At 30.5% G+C, this 24,381-nt stretch overlaps 1 pseudogene; it reads left to right on the top strand.

The window, feature by feature from the left end:
* Positions 1–4,347: 4,347 nt before the first annotated feature.
* LOC148275350 (uncharacterized) lies at positions 4,348–9,352 on the top strand (annotated as a pseudogene).
* The last annotated feature ends 15,029 nt before the right edge of the window (positions 9,353–24,381 follow it).

Genomic DNA, 24,381 nt, shown 5'->3' with positions numbered 1-24,381 from the left:
GTCCCGTGCAAAGTGTTGTGGACTCACATATCAGAGGTCTGAGATTCTAACCCCGTTTAACTTAATTCCCATTTTTCAATAGTGAGTTATTTGAAACTCTTTTAAAATGGCTCTAAAAAATGAAATATATGGTTTTACCATAAGAACGCTAAGATTTCCCTTTTAAAAAAATTACTTAATAGACAACGGCAGATAACTCTGTAAATTTCCCATTGTAATACGCGTCGTGAATTTGTCTACGAAGATTTAGACATATTCAAAATATTTTTAATTCGCAAGATTTGAAAAAAGGATAGGATAAAAACATTACAATGAAAGGGTTCTTTTGTTTACATTTCTGGCGTTGGCAAGACTGAAATCCTGGATTGCTTCAAAGCATCATTAATTTCCACGTGTCACACACGGGTGTATAAGCCGATGTAACGTAGGATAGATTTGACGTGTGCGTCATTTGCACAAGGACGCCTCCGACACTATGGCCTCATAATACTAGTTGACACACAGCTCACTTGCACACGAAAAAAACTTTTGAAAAAAATATCACCAGAGATATTCAAATAGCATGGTAAAAACGGGCAGCATTAACAACGGTGCTGAAGATGACGAAGATACATTGAAAAAAAAATATTATAAAAATCACAGCGTCTTAATTTATTGAATAAATCCCTTATTTCATGCATAATATAATACGTATTTGACACAAGAAAAAATATCAATATTTATACATGTACCTATAGATAGGCTCTATTTGCCCACTAAAAAAACAGTGGTCATTCGTAAATCTGTTAATTATTATTTTTTAGTTTTTGTTACAACGAATTTGATAACTTTTTTTCCAGTCTGCCATTGATTGGCTGGAAGATATTGTTTTTATCAATAAGTTTGCCAAAATATACGTATTTTGTTTTTATAGGTTTAAATTAAAACGTGAAATTGTATTTTTTTTTTATAAAATCAATAACAACGCAATTTTTTTTTTCTAGTTTAAAATTTATTGTATTTTTTATCAGTCAAACTTATTTTAAGGCAGACAGGAATAGCATTTTTTTTTGTCAAACCAATACATTATAAACCATATCTTCAGGTAACTGCTCCTGAAAACCTCGTTTTCGTTTGCAGATAGATAATATATGGATGCTTTGTTTGTCTTTTTGGATTTGAAAAATATGTTATGATTTATATGAATTTGAAATTGTTTTAAACTACCTAAATAAAAAAGGCTTGTATAGGGGGATACTGAATAAATGATGTTTGTGTGTGTGTTGTAGGCGTGTGTGTACAAGTGTACAAGTATGTTTTTTCGGTTGTGCATGTCAGTGTAAACTAGTATATATATATTACTAGTGTTATAGTGGTAGATCGTGAGAAAACAATTTATCATGATACTATTAAGATTATTTAATGAACCTGCTAACATTCAAGTATAATTGAATTAATTTCACTTCAGTAAAATATTGCAATTTATTTATTATAAATAGTTTTATAACTGGTATCTTTATTATAGTTGTATAATAAAGATACCAGTCTGAGGACGCTGCAAAAGCAATGAAACTTTGCAAAGCAAAAGTGATTTTGTATTTTTTTATTCAATACGGTTACGTTGTTATATGCATTAAGAATATTATATTGCTCAATGGGTATATTGGTTATATTTGCCATTTTATTACTTTAAAACCAGCGTTTGTTTTTTAATTTATTTTAGTTAATAAATGTTATTAAATATTTGTTGATAACCACTTACCGACTTGCCTATGTCTAACAATTTCAAGACGTACCCGTCTCTTCGTCAGGACACCAATTAAACCAACATTCAAACCCCACTATACACATTCACCCTAGTTGTTGCACAAAAAAATACAATCACCACGACATGCATTTTAATAAGCACATGCACTGATTAGGATAAACATGCTAAATTAAATTTAAAAAATATTTTGTTGTTTGAGAATTAATGAAAAAAGAAGAGAAGATGGAGGGAGCTGTAAGCTTAATAGTTTTAATCGGGTGACTATTACAGTGGAACATCGTATAAAGGACTATATTGGAAGTTTGTTTGAATCAAACAAATAGTCCAGTTTATAAAGGACTATATTGGAACTATGTTCCACTGTTATGGTCACCCTATTAAACCTATTAAATTTACCCCCTTCCTCCATCCCCTCTCCTTTTTTCATTAATTCTCAAACAACATAATTTTTTCACAATCTAATCCGTGCATGTTTGTCCTAATCAGTGTATGTGCTTATTAAAATTCATGTCGTGTTGATTGTATATTTTTGTGCAACAACTATGGTGAAGGTGTATAGTGGGTTTTGCATGTTGGTGTCCTGACAAAGAGACGGGTACGTCTCGAAACCGGTAGACATAGAAAAGTCAATAAGTGGTTAAATACAAATATTTAATAACATTTACCAAAATGTTTGACCACAAAGTAATTGCTTCAAATATTAATAATATATTATTTTAGTTAGACCCAGCTTTGAATATAATTTGAGACATTGTGCAAAGTAAAGTTATATATTTTTATTTAAAGATAAATACCAAAATATATATTATTCACAGGAAACTGTTTTAGTTAGTAAATTGCAACGTATCCCAATTTTCCGCTACATAAAAGTAAAATTATCAGTTTAAATGCCGGGGTTCAAGAAATATTGCTGTGAAAAACTACCTAGCATTATTCTCAGGTTCTATCATCAAACTGTAATATAAACTTTAAAACTTATCATACTTAGACCTTCTTTGAAATTAATCGTCAAACTGTGATTTACTTTCAAGTCGTTCTGATTGCTTTAAGTCGTAAACAAAGAGAGATAATTATCTCATCGACATTACTCACCACTAACTGTCTTCGATAATTTGAAAATTTCATCAAGTCTTCAAAATATTCCGTTAACGACCGAACTTCTCTCGCCGTCGATATATTTTCGATAAAGCCACAAATTTACGGTCTCTTTGCCTGAGTTTGGGAAATTACTAAAAAGCCAGGATGGTAACAAGGATTCACAAAGGCTTCGAATATGCTAACCGCTTCGTATTGAAAAGCTTTATTGTCTTAGGGTCTTTATTGTCCCGGAAATGTGTTAATATATTGTCCTTATACACCCCTTGAACGGGAAAATATCGAAGGGAAGGGTTGCTTTCACTAGACTTTTAGAAGGATTGTGACTTAAGTGTGAAGATGTAAAAGTGCGCTTATTCTACAATGCAAATGTGTACATTTTAGTTTAATGAAAGGAATAGAAGGGGTCCATCAATGCTTTATAAAATAGCGTAAATGTTATAGAATTAGCTTTGTGTACAACTATTTGTAAACTTATTGTTATTTATTTACGCCCTTAGGGCAATGACATATTATTAAACCCAATAATTTACTTGAGACATATATACATTAATTTCATAAAAAATACACATAGTTTAATTTATTATTTTGAGTACGTAATAAATAAAGGAAATAATAAAGAAATCAACAAGACAAGCAAGTTTTTTCTCAAAATGACAAATATAAATCTATCCATAACAAATTTGCAGAATTGTGAACAAATTTTTTGTAACTGAGGGGGAAAATATTTTGAGAAGGGAACATGAAAGTCTAGGCTTGTCAAGTCAAGCTTGGCAAGTCTTGACCTGTCATTGGTTGGTTTAAATGGCCACTTTACACACTGTGTAACATTCACCATTCAGATTTTGTGTCAACCAAGGTGTACAATAAAATTTTAGAAAAATTAACAAGTTGCTTTTTTTCTAATATCTTAATTTTAATTTTATTTTATTAGGGAAATCAACAGTTCTACATACATATTTTTAGTAAACAAACAGATATAGTGTATAAGCTCAGAACTAATAACAGATTTCCACATAGTATACAAAGTTAGTAAAGAAAATATATATTACATATCAAATAAATACATACAATTTATACATATAAAAATGTTATTTTCATGTACTCAATAATCAAAGATTTTTTAAAAATTAATTTTAAGAACATTAAGTTACTAAAAATTGGGCGGGATAAGGACAAAAATGCTTACATTCGTATTATGTAATATTTTTCACAATCTGGAAACATTAAGCGGAGACTTTGCGCGCGGTCAAGGTGAGGGGTTTTTTGACACAGTCGGACGTATTCAAATATGATTTTACGCTCTTTCTGGACTATTCTTAATTCTGTGATTTTAGATTTGTGAACAGAATAACCACGATGCATTGTTATAGACTCGCGGATCGTCATATTTTTTTCATAGTTCTAATTAGAAGACCAGCAATCGATTCAAGATACTTTGGAAATAACTCTTACAGATAAACGACAGAACTAATTAATTACCTAACTTATTTATCCCTGATACCATGGGAGCGAAGCCGCGGGTAAAAGCAAGTTTACAGCAATGAAAAAAAGTATATTTAAAAAAAAAAGTTTATATATTTCAGTTGATAATCCTAAACATAGACTAAAAAAATTGGTAGTGCTTTTATTCTTATATTTACTAACATTAGTTAAAGTGTTTGACCACAAAGTTAATGCTTTAAAGTAAATGAGGTCAAGAATTTAACCATCCATGCGCTCAGTAGCTGCAAAAGTTATTATTATCTAACTTATATTTGTATAAATTTGTTTTCTACATATATTTTTTAAATATCATTAAATCTCTAAACTTTATTTTAAAATAAAAAATGTAAAATTCTTATTGTCTATGCGCTCTTAGCTGCAAGACGTGCTGTAATCTAGCTCCCGTATATCATAATTGGAGACGAGGAACGAGAATCCCAACCGTCCATGCGCTCTGTAGCTGCAAGACGTGGTGGGATATTTATTTATTGTACAGCGCCCTTGAGGTGATTTTCACAAAAACGGCGCTGTATAAATTATCAAAATATATACATATGTATATATATATATATAAATCATCATCATCATTCCCTTTCCACTGCATTGGTACACCAATCGCAACGTGCCTTGATCATTTTTGTCACATGAAGGTAAGATGATCAGTCAAACGCCTCAGGTACCAGTCCAGAGACTATGAAATGAACGCTGTGATGCAGAAAGCAGCCAGTCAACAATTTTGCAAAAATGAGATATTGGTGTAATGGAGTGTAGTAAGGTTAATTCTATATTCTGCCAAAAACAGTCGGACCGTTTTTATACTAAAAACTGTAATAATCATCTTCTGAAAGTAGTCTAGGTCACAAAAACGGCATTTCTTAATATGCAGAAAACACCCATAGCACTAGAAAAATCTAACAGTACTTTAAAAATCATTTAAACTGATCAATTACATAATAAAGTTTATGTTTGTGATATAAAAAAACCTGATGTTTTCATTGTTAATCATTTGTCAAAGTCAATAACATTTCAACTGTAGTGTAGATTTCATTATTGACTCTTTTTATAAAAGTGCTATTATCTCAGTTTCACTTTTCTATAGCTGGCTGCTTTCTGCATAACTACGTTCAAATATTCTAGTGTGTAAACACCCTTTTAAATCAATATTTTATATCAACTATGTCGGGAATCGAACCCGAGACCTCTTAAAAGGTAGGCAAACGCGCTGACCATTACACCACGAGGCCGATATATTATATTGTTTCGAAATTTTAATAAAAAGTATATATTTTAATTATGGTTAGATATAAGTTTATATAAAGAAGTTCATTATTTGTACTTTTTTAAGACTAAATAAAAATATATTTTTGATAAAAAGTGAATAATGGGAAAACTAGATTGAGGGTGACAGAAAAGTTTTCTGAATATACTAAGGTTGCTTTGACGCTGAAAGTGGCATTAAAAGTAGTAAATGTAGATTTAAAAAAAAACGCAAATCTTTTGAAAACAAAAAAAAAATATTTTTAAAAAATTGATCCGAAAACAGGTTACAAAATATTTAAAACGGATGCGGGTAAGTGAGTGGCTTTCGATGCTGCACAGACTGAACACTGAACACGATATGAGAAACCTTTGAGTTTTAGAAGTCGCTCTATCAACCATCGATGATAAAGAAAATAAAAATACAGTACTTACGCGAGTACAATGTAGGTACTGTTTATTTCAATTTTTGAATTTCGGCTACAATTGTGACAATAAAAGCATCACGATGAGAATCGTGGATCTACAGGAGTTATGATAAGACCTGAAGGAAGAAGAGGAAGAATGATCAGCGCATAGGCTTTGTATAGTCATACTTACGGTACTGATCCTCAGGACTGCCAGCTTTGCAGGACTCTTGTACTTGGGACTATTTGAGGCAACACAATATACACCAAACCATAAAGTAAATAAATAAAACATTTATTCATTAGTAAAATGTGTTTTTCTTAACATTATATGTATAATTAAGGGGACAATGTGCATGTTCTGCGGTGACAGATGACTTAGAAACAAAATAAATTAGTGTGACGTATTTCGCGATCCGTTACCTCTACTAACTACTTACTGAAGCAATGACAGAAATATTACTTGGAAGGGCTTTCTAATTGCAGATTCACCTTATTGCGTCTCTACTGAAATGCTTAGGGGAGATTATGTTAACCTTTTGGGTAGCGTCAAAATAAGTTATTAAAAAAAAAAAAATTGAAATAGACAAATTTACTATTCATCTATCTGCACCCACTTCATTACATAGTACACCAAATGCGGCGTTACTTAATAATTTCTTACATGTCTGATTTGTCCAAGGATAATGAAATATTGCAGTGTAAAACTATTTTTATAACCATATTTTTTATATCAACTTGCAATTGCAGTGGTGAATTATAATATTGAATACTCAGGCTTGAGAAAACTTACATTATTTTTTTGTGTTCTCACCGTTAATCGAACCCGTAACCTTCCGTACGTGGGCGTCTTGACCACTACATCACGGAGGCGGTGAGGCAAATTGCCGGGAATTGAACATGAAATCTCGACCAGGTAAGCGAATGCGCCAACCAGTATACGAGAAGGATTTTTTACCTGGATGTAGCTAATGAGTCGAAAACACTCGCCAAGGAATCTGGTTAATATTATACGTGCAAAAAGGTATTTTTCGTCCGTCCGGACACGGATAATAAAAAACAACTGTTCTAATAATAGCAGAGAAAAAGTATTTCTAGAAATGAATTGTTCTTTCGACACTAAGTATTTTTTTTACGTACATAACGCGTAGAAACTTGAGAGAATTTACAAAAATATAAAATACTTAAATAACTAGTATAATTAAATGAAAAAATTGCTAAGGTAGTGTTCAAAAGATTAAAAATATTTAGTGTTATAATGCCGGTTGTTATCTTCAATTTATTACGTGATTTGACACATATAAAATAAATAGTTATAATAAAATAAAATGAATTATGACTATTTATGAGTTATTTAACTTATCTAGCAGTTATATAAAAAGTGAACTAAAAAGGATATGAAATTGTTTGGACACATTTTCATGGCAAAAATTCAATTAAACTTTATTGGTTTCCTAAAAAATAAAATAAAGATGAAGCAAAGCACTAACTATACAAAAAAAGCAACGAAAAATAAGGTTTGCCTAGAAAATTTTATTTCAATGTGAATTCGTGCCAGTTACTCAAAAGGTTAACTATTTCAGATCCCAGCAAATATGCAAATGGTGGTTCTTACAGTGCCGCCATTAAAAGTTGAAGAATAAATGTTTGCTCTTCAAAAGTCAACCGGTCGAAGGGTACGATCCCTCCTAGTCATCCTTGCATCAACTAAACTTTTTGTTTCTTCACAGTCTGCCTCCCACGCCATTTTGCAATAAAGAGCAGGTAATTAATAGATTCAACTTTTTTACAATCTGCTGCAAACTTTTGAAATACTATTCAGTAAATCAAACGGTATTTGAAAGTCTGTAGACTTTTGATTAGAAAAGTTAAGTCTATCAAACACTGAATTTTCTATATGTGCAGTCATGCTAGGTTTAAAATTACGTTAATTTTAGAAAATGGTCAACAAACTCTTTCGACGGCAGCAACCAATGCTTATTTTCCTGTTCATTTGCTAAACTAAAATAAAATTATGGCTGATATTTAAAAAGAGATGGGAAACTTTTGAGATTAAATGTAAATACAAACTTTAACAGGGCTAACGACTATTAGCTGGTTTAAGTTTATTTTATTTATTTATTCCAAAAGAAAATCTTACATTTCATAAAATAGTAACGTATCCCAAACTCCATGAGACCAAAAGCCCTTTGTTGAGTTGGAATACAACATAATGGAAAGTGAAAGTATACGAGTACATTCGAATATTATTTAGTAGATTCGATACATGAACTTTTCGATAATGACTATTAGTGTTTTAATGTATGCAGTAAATAATATAATGTTCTTATTGCGTATCAATTTTTTTGTCATTTAACGTAATATAATTTTCATAATTTTTATTTTCATAGAATCACTGATACCACAGAATGATATCTAAGATACAGAATGGGAAGTTTTAAATACGCTGCTGCCTGAATCACCCCAACAATCACTCATATTGTCTGAACCTTATGAGAATTCCAGTTCCCCACGTGCAAATTTGTATACTACCAGTTCTGATTTTTTACGGAATACATCCGTACTATCACCACATATCGCGATATAATTAACAATAATATGAAAATAGCTTTTTTTGTTCCAAAAAAGGATTTATGCGATAAATGTCATGCCTTTCAGAATGAAAAAAGTCCTTCCGACGATAAAATAAAAGTTTATGATATGCACGTATCAAATAAAAATAAGGTCCGTGAAATCAAAACAGGTGATAAATTATGTGCTCAAAACCAATCTCCTAAAGTAGTTTGCGCCTTATTTAATTTTCAAAAAAATCCTTCTAATGCCGCATGGAGACGTTGGTATATATTATTATAAACGAAAATTGTCTTTCTACAATTTCACAGAATTTGACATGGCTCAAAAATAAGGGTTCTGATATATGTGGACAGAATGTGTAGCCAAACGAGGTGCCAATGAGGTAAGCAGTTGCCTGAAACTGTTCATAGAATATATAGTTTAAAATAGAGGTGCCTGTGAATTCAGATTTTGGTCTGACAACTGTGCAGGTCAAAATTGAATTAGGGTTGTATATTCGACGTACATGTATTTGTCAAAACTTTTAAATGTTGACATAACGCACAGGTTTTCGGAACAAGGACATACTCAATCTGAAGTGGATAGCGTGCATGCACTTATTGAAATAGAGTTAAAAGGCAAATTAATACACTCGCCAGACCAATGGAATGCCCTGGTTAAATGGGCTAAAACATCAGTAAAACCGAATAAAGTTATAAAAGTATCCTAAGATGATATACTTGATTTTAAACAACAATTGGAAGGTCAAAATTGGAAGAACACTACAAATAATGAAAACATCAAATGAAACAACGTGAAAGAGGTATGCATAAGAAAAGAAGAGCCCAATAACATGTATTAATAAGCATGCCCGGATGAGTAGCAGTGTTTGCATACCGTAATTAAAACACGACAAAGGAAAAAAATGGTTACAACAATACTATATTACACAAACTTTACACTGAGCCACTGCCTTTACTAACAGCTAAATATAATGATCTACCATAACTCTGTTCAACCAATGTTATACCCAAACAATACCACTTATTTTATTCCGATCTAAAACATGGAGCACCCGATAATATACAAGATGAAAAAGATGTTTAATGTTTATTCCCCAATAAATTAATAATATGATTGTTTATTAATATTTGTACTAGTTATGAGTTATTAAGAAAAACACCTTTGTTGTAATTCATTGGGAAATTTTTTAATTTTTTTGTTCAGATAACTTTTTTTATATTCAATTTAGAATAATATGTTTCGCATTTTATTCTCTGTTAAAAATAAACAATTTAAGAACTGATGTTGTGTTTTTTTTCTGCATTTTGAGACTAAATACAAGACTTAGACTCGTACATCAAACTTTTTATTTTAAATATAGTAAATTTTGTTTAGGTTGTGGTAAAAAACTCATGATCAATAAATAATATTATCTCTATTGTTTTCAAATAACTTCAGTATTTAGTAACAAATTATCGTTTGTATATAATTGGCTGCTCCGAAAAAAAATAAGTGCTGAAAATTATGTTTCAATAATTGAAATGTGTATGAAACAAAACGCAGTTTTAATATTTTTATTATTTTATCTGTATTGGAATAACCAACAGCTTCAATTCAAATATTAAAAAAAACAGCCAATCAAATAGCAAATAAGCTAGTGTTTTTAGCTTTGGGATTAAAACAACTTAAGTTTATTGATTGAATAAGCATTTACTTCGTAATACTTCATTACAAATTATTATAAAAATAAAACGTTTTTTTGGTTAAAAACGTATAACTCTCATAACAAAGTTTCATTTTTATAATTAGTCTAATTATTTTTAACAAATTTCAAGCATAAATTAGGGATGATAATTTATTTATTTACTAGCCCTTTTTTCAATATCACTGTGTATAAATGTAATTAAATTATATTACGTATTATTATAATCAAATCTAATGTTGTAATCGTTTGTCGTTTTTTGGCCATCGACAAAACAATGTTTTTAAAATAGTAAAATTTTGCTAGGCATTCGATACCGGTACTCGGCACAAAAACAGTTTTCTGATAAAGCAATTAATTTACTAGTGTCAATGTTCTAAAACTTTGAAATGCTGGCGTGTAACATCGAATTTACCACTTTCGGTATCTTAAAATAAAAAAAATCCGAAGAATTACATCGAATCTCCCACATTCGATATCTTACAATAAAATATTTCCTGTGTAAAACATCGAAATTACCACATTCGATATTTATTGTTGAAATCGATTCGAGGTAAACCGTTGAAAGTGAAATATCTAATAAAGCATTCATAATATTTCAAAACTTAAATAAACACATGTTTGGCAAGTATTTTATTTGTAAAGTCAATGAATGTGGCATACGCATCACGCTGTTTTTAAGTAACTGAACTGATTAAGCCAGGGGTAAATATAGGTTGCCATTGTTGAACTAGAAAACGAGGGTCGATGGGAGAAGAAGGGTGAAGAAAGAAAATGAAACGCTCACGAAGAGTGAGATGTTTGTTTTAGTGACGTCATTACTCAGTCAGGGATTACTGACTGTGAAATGACAAACTGGCTGTTAAGTACCAGATTGAGATGTCTTGATGAAAACCCTTAGTTCTGTTTCAAAACTTCCAATCATTCTATGATCACCTGGCCTTACATTTATATTTTGATGACGTAAAAAATATTTTATCATCAACAGATTTTAACTTGTCGGCTTCGTAGTGCGTTTACCTACCATGCAAGAGATTTTCTACCATGACATGGGTGTCATAATTTTTTTTTTTCAAAAAAGGGGTTTCTACACTCATATATTTCAAAGTCTCTGCACTAGCACCCGAAGCGTAATACTGATCATCTTACCTTCATATAACAAAAATGATGAAGGTACGCTGTAATTGGTGTACGAATACAGTGCCCTATTTACAATTAGGGAAGGAGATGATGATGATTTTAATTTTCAAAACTTAAATTTTATATTCTAAACGAACATATTATTGTTTTAACTTTTACTTATGATGACGATACTAACGACAACTTATTTATTTTTATAAAGTTTATAATTATGTTAATGTTTTTAAAATAGAAGTAGATAACAGAGAAAAACCAAAATTTTGTCAATCTAACATAAAGGGAAAAATCCCTCTTGATAAGATTATTTATTTACATTATTTTACTTATTTATTATAATATTACAAACATAAAATTATACACTTGCACACATTCGCTTTGACTATCTAACTAGGGTTTTTTACCTCGTTCTAAGCCAGTAAAAAAAAAAAAAACAGAAATCAATGCATAGAATCAATAATATAGGTAGTAGACAAAGTAAAAATATATTGAAAAATATAGTTAACTACATAGTAAAAAAAACAAATTAATAAACGTAGTAATAAACATGATAAAATATATTTTTTAAAATTCGGTAAAATACGGAGTAAAAACAAAATACATTGTGAGAAACATAGTAAAAGACCTAGTTAAAAATATTCAAATGAGAAAAAACGTAATAAAAAAAAATAGAGCATCATTTTTAGTAAAAAGAAAACACATTGTAAGAAACAAAGTAAAATATGTTATAAAAAAAATTGCATTTGTATGGTATTTACGCAAATACGCATTTCATACATATATACTTTATTATAGAAATAAAAGACGAGCGATATTTGAATCCACAAATTTGATCACTTGTCTTTTATTTCTATAATAAATTACAAAGAACTTTCATCAAGAATTTTCAATTAAGCCCTTAAATACATATTTTAGATATAAAATGCATAAATATTAAAAATGTACGTATGGGTATAGTATGCAAAAAATGTTTATACAAGGTTTCATATCATAATTGTAAAGAAAACGTATTAATTGATAAGAAGTTCCTTAAGCTTCTTTTTCTTCCTCGCTCTAGACTTTTATGGTCTGTTCTCCGTGGGGTTGTTCCTCCTTTAAGATGAATTCCCAGCTGTCCTTCCACTTTTTGTGAGGTCTTCCGCGAGGGTGACTTCCGTGAGGCTGATTATGTAATGCAATAAAAAGGAGTCTGGTGGTGTCCATTCTTTGGACATGAGCTTTTCAGTCCTTGTTTTGCTGCCTATTTCATCTTCAGATGTCTTCAGCCTCACATATCTATTTTTCTGTTGTTCCTCACGCGATCTCTTAGATTTAAGAATTTTTTTATGAATACATTGTCTTTTTTTTATTTTATTCGTTTACAAAAACAATTCACAACAAAAAAAACTCTTGAAAGAAAATTATAAATAAAAACTGGTTTACAGTACATACAAACATTTTTTTAAATAATTTATTGTATCATTGCCAGTCAAACAAGGGTAAGTACCTCGTACTAAGACCGGGAAGTGTTATATTTTTTGTAAGTTAATATATGGTTTAAATTTTCCTTTAATTTTATAAACGAAAAAGTTCATTATGTTATGTTTATAATATTGGCCTGTATGATTTTTGTATTTGTACTCTTACTACTGGTATAAAAATACTAGTAGTAATAGTATTATATATACAATTCTTTTCCGAAACATAACGTAGGTATTAAAAAAAAGGAATCAGTATAAAAAATCACTCGTTATACGAATTAATTACAAGTGAATATAATTAAATAAAAAATATTTCTAAATATTAATCCGGTGTTTTATGTACTAAGCTGCGCAATGGCCTAATTAATAACATTAAGCCTAATTCTCTAATTGATAATATTATGGCCAATTTCTCACGAATTGTCCAAATCCACATGGCACGGTAAAATTAGTAGAAATTAGTCATTTAAAATTTATTATATTCATTTGTATTTTTAAAAAAAACTTTCAGTGGATTGTTTTAGGAAAAAATCCTACAAAATTAAATTAAACGAACATCAATCGGCCTTGTGGTATAATGTTGAGTGCATTTTCCTGTCAATAAATAAATAAAAATAATTTCAAAATAATATATACTAGTAATATCAATCCACCTGTGTCATTTTGTCACACTAACTGTGTCATTTTATCGTGCAGTGTAGATTTTGACCATATGACATGGGCTTATAGCTTTATATCGTGATGAGGACTACTGATAACAAACCTATTCAATTAATAAATATTATTCTATTTGCTTGTTTTGTCAGTACTACATTCTCTATATTTCAGTTTTAATAATTACTTATTATAAGTTATTTTATTTAAGATTTGTATGACACGGCAAACTTTTTTCCAATATCCTGTGGTTTGTCGTAAGGCGGAATTATTGAAAATGCCAAGTGCTCTATTTATCTCAATAAAGGACAAAAATATAATTCAGCACCAATAAACAAGATTTCTATTATCTTATAAATCAACTATTGTCCTTCCGCTAACCTTCACAAATTTCTTTGCCTTGAAATCGAAATCTAAAACCGTTGTCTTATTCTGGTACTGGGTTATAATGAAAATATAATGTTTATTTTTAAAAAACACAATATTTTAACTGTAAAAACAAATTATGCCTAAAGTACCCATGTAGTTTATTTTTCAAAATTAAAATTTATATATTGTAAATAAATCATTTAGATTTGCTATGATACTTAATTAACCTTATTCGCATCAAACAAGGAATTCATGTTTTTTTATTTCTTTTTGTTTCGTTATAATGCATGATTATTTGGTTCACACATTTTTTTCTTTTTTTGCGTACCGTAACACTTTATACATATATTATGTTTGCCTCGCAGAAGTTATTCCATAATTTTATATTTTTGCAGTTTTTGTTTATTTGATTACTAGTATTTGTGTTTATGTTCATTTTTTTTAAATTAGTTAAATTTTTTAACATACCTTATAAATTGAGTTTTTCTACTGACATTTCTTGGTGAAACTGCATTTTAATTATAAAAATAAAATACTTTAATCCACTTTTATTTATAATTTTTTTATAATTTTTTTACCAGTGACCGGGTTTTGTCGCGACCGACATTCTGACGATGTTGGTCACGACGAAACCCGGTCACTAGTAAAAGATATATAAATAAAAGTGGAATAAAACTATAAAGTATTTTTATTATTATAATACCTTATAATACTTTATCTTTTTTCTGTACTTTTACTTTATTTATTATTTGTGTTTTATATTAAAGTACGTAAGCATGCATGCTTATATAAATGCCTTTTGGGCGTTCATGAACAAAACAAAAATAAAAAAAAATGTATATGTATAAAACAAAATGTAATTCGATACTTAAAAAAATCATGTTTTTTTGTACATGTTTATTAGACCTATAATCTACCATGAAACTTTTCAATTTTCATTTTGTACCTGTCATGAAAAAGTTCTCTGGACGCATATAAAATTAAACACAGATTTAGGTGTAGTAAGATATATTTAGATTATTAATGTTAAAATTAATTATATTCATGTGAAAATGCCCTAATAAGGCGAAAAATTTTACTTTCTGTTTTTGGTTTTAGGATAATAAAATAAACTAACGATCAAACGTTCTTTTTAAATGAAAAATCTTAAAACTTTTATCGAAACCGACATTTTTTGTCAAAAATAATCTAAAAAAATGTTTTGATTTAAATAATCACAATATTTTAACATCTCTATGTCGGCCTCGTGGTGTAATGGTCATCGCGTTTGTCTACCATGCAAGAAGTCTTGGGTTCGATTCCCGATATAGTTAATATGAAATATTTATTTAAAGGTGTGTTTTCACACTGGAACATTTCATAGTCCCTGGACTGGTACCTGAAGCGTAAGACTAATCATCCTACCTTCATATAACAAAAATGATTAAGATACGCTGCAGTTAGTGTACCAATGCAGTGCCCTATGCATCATTAGGTGCGGAAAAGGAATGAAAAAAAAAGTTCTTAAAAGCAACTGACTTGTGCACTCATAGAACTTAAATAATGGTTCTTTAAAAGCTTTTACTTTCTAACTCCTTTTGTTTAAGAATTATTTTTGCTATCTCAGAAAATGCATATTATATTTTATAAATTTGATCAAATGTTGAAATCAGAATAAGTCAACAGGTGCTGTCAATTGTTTCAACCCCTTCCACCCCTGTTTCACCCCCCTCCGAGTTTCTCCTCCCTGAAGCCTCCTCGCCCAATTACCTCTGGCTGATTCTCCAATGATATCCATTTTCCTGCTGATGTAGCAGCGGACTTTAATGAGGCTCAACCCGAACCCCGATTGGTCGAGATTGGTTTTGAATAAAGAAACTTTATTTGTGTTTTTCTCCTGGTTTTTACTGCGTTCGTCAGATTTTGATTTTTGTGCGATGTGAAATTAGTTACAATAATACAATATGTCCGATAAACACAGCTTTTTAGATTTAAAATACAAACCTTGACCAACTGACACCGACCTGTTTTTGGCTAATCGAGATATCACAACGGAGTTCTAGTTCCAACTCTAATGTATGGGAGCGAAGTATGGAATTGGAAAAATAATGATGAAAGTAGGTTGAATGCTGTCGAAATGCGATCCCTCAGGCGAATGTGTGGTAAAACGATGTATGATAGGTGCACAAATGTCGAGATCCATGAAGTGTGTAAGGCTGAGACATGCATTATTGACAGAATTAAGAAAGGGGTGCTGCGTTGGTTTGGACATGTAGAGCGAATGGACAGTGAAAGAACGACTAAAAGGATCTACGATGCAAATGTTGATGGATGCAGAAAACGAGGAAGACCGAGAAAGACATGGCACGATCAAGTCCATCAAATACTTGAAGATGGACATGTCAAAAGTAGGAGTAATCGGCTTGCGTGCATAAGAAGATGTATAAATGTAGAGGAAGCGAGGTATGTATGCCAAGATAGAGTGTTATGGCGTTCTATCCTCTCTGCCTACCCCTACGGGGAAACGGCGTGATGGTTTGTTGTTGTTGTTGTTGTTGAGATATATTTCGTAGAGCATTAAGCTTGATGAAATAAAGTATTAGGTGTATTTGTATACGATGCTATCAGGGCTGGTACTCCAAACGCTCTCTTTAACGTATTATCTCATGTATTTATATACAAAATACACGAGAATAACTGTTTTCTTGTACCACGAGAGTGGTTCAGAATAGCACCCCAGCAATCAGTCATAACGATCGCAGAATATCTGTATACGTTATATTCTCAGAGTAAAAATTCTCTGGATAAACTCTTAAACTCTATTTTATAAAACAAAAGGGTTCCAAATTTTGGGTTGGTTTTAGTTTGGTTTTTAGTAAAACTACAACTGTGTAATGGAAGATTTCGGTAAGCGCTTGCAATTCTTTACCCGAGTACCTATAGCCCGTTGTATTGCTATAATCTGTAGCTAACGTCATGGTCAATATTTGTAGAATGGTTTTTCTTTGTATAAGTGACTATTTGGTTACTACTCTAAAGTTATATCTTTAATCTTCGCAAATAACCAAATACCGCGCGCAGCTGCGCGAACTCAGCATCGGGCATATAAAAAACAGGCACATTGTATCACTTCTTCACAATATTTGGAATAATCTCACATCGCCTGTTTATCTGAGAGAGCTCTTCCAACCCCTATCACAACATGCCTCATCATCGCTTTTGTAACGAGAGAACCCTTTAAATACCCATTAGCCGCTCTAATTTTTTTGCCTCCTCTCTCACAGTAGAAGCTCGCCCAAATTTATTGACAAATGTCAGAGACCCCTTCTTTATTAACACTTCAATCAAGATTGAAATGTCAGTATCTAAATATGTCAGATTTTTTATTTTTTCTTCTTCTTTCCTCCCCATCTCCCTTCTTCTCTTCATTGCACAGTGTACATTTTTAGTTTATTTTCGTTAAAAGTTTTGTATAAAATGATAATGTTCTGTATTAATATACCTAGAGTATCTCAATTTGTTGCAACAGAGAGGTAAAACATTTTTGAGAAGGTAATATAGATGTCAAGGCATTTACAGGGCTTTTGACCTGTCGTTGGCTGATACGAGTGGTCATTTTACACACTGTGTAATATTCACCATTCTGTCTATGTGTTAACATCCACCTTTCCTTCAATCTTCCATCTGTCAACTTTTGTGAAATAAAATGGCTAAAATAGCTCAAATTATTGGTTAAGTATTTTAATTAACCAATAAATTGAGCATGCAAGGTGTGTTTATTTAATTTTTAAAACAAAAGAAAATTTTGTTTCTATTTTATTTAAAATTTGAAACTCGTTATCATTTGTTTGAAAATTCCACAATAAAGCTAAACAATAATTGTCCAGTTTTCTGTTTTAAAAAATAAAATAAATTCAATAGAATAACTCAAATCAGAGTTTGTAGAAATGAGTTTATTTTTAATATTTACATATGAAAATAGAAAGCAAAATCCAATTATTACATTTAGATAAAAAAACGTTTAAAAAAATGGTTCAATTGTTTCATTTGCACCTATGTGTAATCTTGCAATTCAAGACTTTTCGTTAGAATATTATTCTTGCGCATTGAAACTACCGATTTCGATAAACTCTATTTAGATTGAAGGAAACAAACCATTTCCTTTTCTTACATTTGTATATCTTCGACAAAAGAAGATAATAGGTTTGATAAACAAAGATCCTGTACGCTTATTAAGACCTTTGTCGAGTAAGTTGAACCCTTCAAAAGAATTTTCTGAATTTTAAACGTCTTTGGGTTTGTGTCAATTCCATTTTTTCCTCTTCATCCCCACTACACCTCCCGCTCCTCGCCGCAATTTATCCCTTTCGTCATTAAGGATTTCGCAACGTGCAAACATTTCGCCCCTTAAGCAGACATTCTTTTACCATTTTGTACAATACTTTTTACAAAACAATACAACTACGTTTTGGCAATTTCAATTGTTTATTTTTTCTGTGATTTTTTTTATCATGTTTATGCGTAAATGGAGTATCCGCAATTAGTGGTGCATAGGGAAACGTATTTGTATTGCTATTGTAGCGTATTTTGATAGCATTTGTAACACAAAAGATAAAGTCCTTAGTCTTTCTATTCAGGCGCTAAGAACTATAAAACATTGCAGTAAATGACCTCCTTTAAAACATGTATATTATTGTAGGAAATCAAATCCAAAGCCCTTATTTTTTTACATTTGTGTGCATAATGTAAAATGGGCTGATTGTAAAATGGTAATTTCTTCCAACCAAAACAATAGAATAAATGTTTTGTTTATGTAATTCAAGTTCCAAAACATATTTATTTAAACATAAATAAAAAGTTAAGGATAAACAAAAGTAAAAGTAACTGTATTCGTAATATATTGAGTTTTTCTACTGACATTTTTTGGTGGAACTGCGTTTTAATTAAAATAATAAAAATCCGGATATAGTTTTATTCCATTTTTATTTATAAATTTTTACCAATGACCGGGTTTCGTCGTGACCGACATCTACACCGACAATCTAGTGACAACCCCTGCTTGCACTTGTATATAAAATATAAATTTGTTCAGTCTCTCACCAGTCTGACGATGTCATCACGACAAAACCCGGTCACTGGTAAAAATTTATGACTAAAAGTGGAATATAACTATATACGTATTTTATTATCATAATTAACTGTATTCGTATTAAAGTAACTTTAAACTAATGCTTTTTCTCGATTGGAAAAGGGAAGAAAAGAGAAAAAAGAAAAGAGGAGAAATCAAAGGAGAGAATAGAGATGTTTCTTCGGACGTTATTTAAAGAGAGATAGTGTAGTAACATCTTTGATAGTGGATGGGAGATGATTCCACAGTCAACCCGCATAGACACTATATGAGTAAAAGAAAAAAGAGGAATTGTGGATAGGAATTTAGAGGGTACTTTAAGAGAGGTAAACCGTGAACTGATAAGCGTTGAAATTTTCGAAACTGAAAGTAAAAATGCAATTCTGTGTGTAAAATAAAACCTGAACTTTGGAAGAGTATTTTAACTCGATGGCTGCTCTCAGGAAATAATTCTTGAGGTTCGGAGTTCAATGCTTTGCAAAGTGGTCGTAAAACATAGATTTTAAAAGTGTAATTAAACTGCAATATAATATTTTCCTTGCCTTGTCGGCCTCTTGGGTTTGATTACCGACATGGATGAAATGAAATAATTATTTAAAGGGGTGTTTTCACACCAGAATATTTCAATGTCCCTAGACTGGTACCTGAAGACTGATCATCTTACCTTTATGTAAACAGAATGATCAAGATACGCTGCAGTGTACCAATGCAGTGCCCTATGCATCATTATGTGTGGAAAGGGAATTATGATGATGATATTATTTTTTCTTGAATAGCGCCTGAATCATAATACTGGTCACCTTAAGTTCAAACAACAGATTATCGAAATACTGTTCATTTGGTTTACTAATGAGGTACCTTATGCACTTTTAAGTACCGAAAGTAAAATGATGGAAATGATAAGAGTTATATTTTTTAAGTCCAGATATTTGTGCTTATATGGGTATATCTTCATTCAATATTAATTTGAGTAAATACAATATTTAAAAGCTATAATCTATCACTCAAATAGCATAAATATCGGAACTCGTTCATATATTTATAATGGAGTCGCCTATTTCGAAAGTTTACCTCGTCCGTTTTGCTTTGTTTTGAGATATTCTTAAAAAATATGTACAGACCTGTGTATAAAAAAAACTCTTTTTAAACATTTCAAAAGTATTGTCGATATTAAAAAAAAAAATCAACAAAAACTCTTAGATTTAATATTAAGTAGTTTCATTTGTCGAATCAATGTATTATATATTAAATTTATTTTACTAGCAAGCTGGAGTTTTGCTCCGGGAGAAAATTTAACTGTTTTTTTTATTTCATATTTTTTACCTTAAAATATATTTGAACAAAATGAATTTTATAACTGTTTTAAAGGAACAAAATTAATAACGGTATTATTTTAGAAAGTAGTTTTCAAGGAGAGATTACCTAACTATATTTAGTTTATTATTTCTAAAAACGAATAAGTACAAAAGTAGATTTATTTGTAATTTATTTATAAATCTATACGGATTACATTCATTTATCAAAATATTTTCTTCTTCAAATTCATATTCTATTAACAGTATTTTGAGATGGTCCAAATTTTAGTAGACAAGTACTGGATTCCTCCTAGAGAGCTTTTAATATTAATAGCACACTACAACAGACATAAAGAAAATTTACAGAAGGGAATATAGAAGTCTAAGAACTCACAGGGCTTATGACCTGCCATTGGCTGATTTAAGTAGCCGCTTTATATATTCAAAACATTGTTCATGAATCCACCTGGTCCAAGAAGAAGTACAAAAATTGAAAAATATTTTCAGCCGTTGCCTAGTACGTAGGTAAAATGATTCAATCAGATAAATCTCACCCACAACAATAAAGGTTTCAGATCTTTAACTTCATAAACGTCAACAGATAGAAGAGTCGAATGAATACAGATGTTAAAATTTAGGCAGAATGGTGGTTGTTACACAGGGTTTAAAGTTGCCACTTAAACCAACTAATGATAGCTCACAAACTCTGTGGATGCCTATACTTCTACATTCCTTTCTGTAAAATGTTCTCCATGTCTGTTGTAATGTGTTCATATTTTATTGTAGATAATAAATTTATTTTATTTTATTTCATTAGAAAGCCATTAGACATTTATAAATTAATAATCACAATTATATTATAAATACATATCATAAAGTCCAATTAGAGGCTTCCACATAATATTGTCATTGTAAAAATTGTCATATACAAATTATACAAAACAAAAAATAAATAATCATACAAAACTTATAATATAACTAAAAATGTAATCGTAAATATAACTACTTTTGAATATTGGTCACACAGTTGCACATTATAATATAAAATACAATTGTAGTTGACCATACAGTATACATTTATTATGTGCCTACAGCCTACATACAAAACTGCACATAACCTGCATATTATGCGAACCTGCGAATTCAAGGCGCAACATCATAACTCGATTTTTTATGGAAATTTCATTTTTAAAGGATGTTATAGATGTGTTTTAATTAAATCAATAAAATTTAATTTCTGATTACATGTATTGCAAGTTCTTTTAACAAATAAATTAAAAAATGTTTAGTGCAGTAATCTTTTGTAAAGGCTGTTTTGAGTCTATTGTTTAGTTATGTGTGATAGTTATCGTAAAGTCTCAACTTTCTCATCCCTGGGACTCATCCCTAATTTATTGATCTCGACTGTCCTTGTCTCGTTTCAAATGGTTATTTATAATAATGTTCTGATGTTCTCATATTGTGTCCATGTTTAATTCATTTTTTTTTAAGTTTTGGTTTTTCGCCTACAATTACATTAGTGGCTAATTTATGAATATTTTTTAGGATTCTAGTTGAAGAAGTTCAGTCACATTAAAATTATTTAGTTTGTTTAAAGAGTTCTTTAGTCGCTGTTAGATAAAAAAAAGGTAATGAAATTAAATTTGATATTTTTTTAATTGTCTTTGTAGTCTGTTAAAAATAAAATAAAATATGATAGTTAAAAACCGTTAAAATGGTAGTATATATAGAGAAAAGAAGATGAGACCGAAAAGATTCGTTTTGGAATTTGACCATGTTGTTTAACGATACTAACTGTAAAACACTAGTTTTGGATTTTTTTCTGAAGATTTATGTGCCTCCTTTAATAAGTCATAAAACGGCATACTCAATTCATTTTTTATTGAAACTGGAAAAGATGCATTTTGGAAATAGGTGACTGAGTTCTCATCGAAATACTCTCAGAGCACACATTTTTCTCAAGTATAATAAGTGCCAGCATTTATGGCACCATCCGAGCGAGCGTGATATTTGTCATCTGTACGACAGGCAGCCGTATGTACCAAAGTGCGCATTAGTAAGCGATCCATCACGGGCTGTCCGCGGCCATACGCTACTGTATTCTGGCGCATGGCCGTAATACCCGTTGACGCAAATGCAGGTCTAAATACAGCACGACTGCATATATTTTGGTATAAAACGCAATTTTTGTCATTTATACGCAATGTTTATTTAATGACAGATACAGTTGTTGAGCACGGGCAATTGGGATTTTCGTGACTATTTACTACAACTAACCATCACGGCATTTTTCTGTGGGGGAAGGCAAAGAGGAGGAGAGAACGCCACATTTGTCTCTGTGCATACAGATGTCCAAACCAAGGTAGCACGCTTTCTTGATTTTGTAGAAAATGCTTAATGCACGGATCTCGGCATTGATTTGCATGTTTTATTGTTTTTATTTTTATTTACTAAGGAAAAACAACAGTTGTTATCTAAGAATACAAAATATAAAAAATAGTACATACATCCAGTTAAAGTTTTTCACAAATATAATGAGAGAACGTGTTACACAGTAAAGAGAAAAATAATATATTATATTAGACATGAGAAAAAAATAAGAGCTCGTAAGAAGGTTAAGGGATGAGGAAATAGAGTGGAGGAGTGGAGAAGAGGGATTTAATAATATAGTTGACAAATTCAAAATTTTGATATTATATAAAATAAACATAATTAAAGGAACATAAACTTATTACACACTGACAATATATTTATATATATAAATATACAATTATATTTGCTTTATTAAATTAATATGGTATCGGGTTGTGGTCCCGTGGCTAGTGTCTCGGACTCACGGATCGAAGGTCCGTGGTTTGAATCCCACTCTACCCCAACTTGGTTTCCATTTCCTGATAGTGAGTTATTTACTACTCGTTGAAAATGGCCCTCAAAATGAAATATTTGCGTAAATGATAAGAACGCAATTTTTTTTTCTTTAAAAAAAAAAAAATATCACATTAAAATGTTGACAAAAATATGAATTTTTTATTTATCCACTTATTAAAATTTAAAGTTCATCTTTTATTTTTATTCAATAAGCTTTGATTTATTTCTGATAATATTATACTTTCAGGCATCTCGTCATATCTATTCGTGCATCTATAGTAAATATTTTTACCAAACATCTGCCTAAGAGATTGCATTTTGATAACATTAAACCTACTTTATCCTGCTTTTTCCAAACCAAACTTCGCTTTATAAGGCTTAGCACCGCGACTCTATTGTGAACTGCTTATTTAGTCAATTTGATTCTAAGATTAAAGTTTTTATCAAGTATAATAAGTATACAAAATATAATATAGTGAAATACATCACATATTACGACAGAGATAAAGAACCTTTTAGAGAAGGTTTTAGGCATCTACAGGGCTTATGACCTGTCATTGGCTGGTGTAAGTGGCCATTTTACACGCTGTGTAACATTTACAATTCTACCCATATTTGAACATCTAAATTCCTTCAATTCTTTCATCTGTTAATGTTTGTGAAGTTAAAGAGCTGAAACCTTTATTTATGCACGTGAGATTTATTATTTAGATAATTGAGTTAGTTCACCTACATACTAAGCAACACCTTAAAATTTTATTTTTAAATTTTTTCACTTCTTCATGATCCAGGTGGATTTATAAACTATCCTTTGAGTTTGTCCAAGTTTTGTAGACAAGAACTGTATTCGACTCCCTAGGGAGCTGTTAATATTAACATATTAGATTTTAATCTTTAATATTACTAATGTTATTATTGTTATTATTGGAGCACATAGGGGAATTTGCTTATGTGTGCCCTACTTCAAAGTTTAAAGTTACTGTAATATTAGTATCATTTAGCCTCTTTGTAAATAAACAGAAACAATAAATACTAAACTAGGTACTACCAGAATACACACTACATAAACACCACATCATATACACATCACTCCATACACCTCACTCCACGCACTACATTTCATACTCACAACAATAAAAACACAATCACTAGTAAATTCACACAAAGCAAAAATTCTTCTTACATCTTGTTGTACTGTTAGATAGTTGTTTCATATATTGTGTTGTGTACTTAATTGGTGCT

This window comes from Micrasema longulum, unplaced genomic scaffold (genome assembly GCF_059751315.1).
Source record: "Micrasema longulum isolate JH-2025_06_02 unplaced genomic scaffold, ASM5975131v1 h1tg001449l, whole genome shotgun sequence".
NCBI lineage: Eukaryota > Metazoa > Arthropoda > Insecta > Trichoptera > Brachycentridae > Micrasema > Micrasema longulum.
This window is presented reverse-complemented; position numbering and strand designations above follow the sequence as displayed.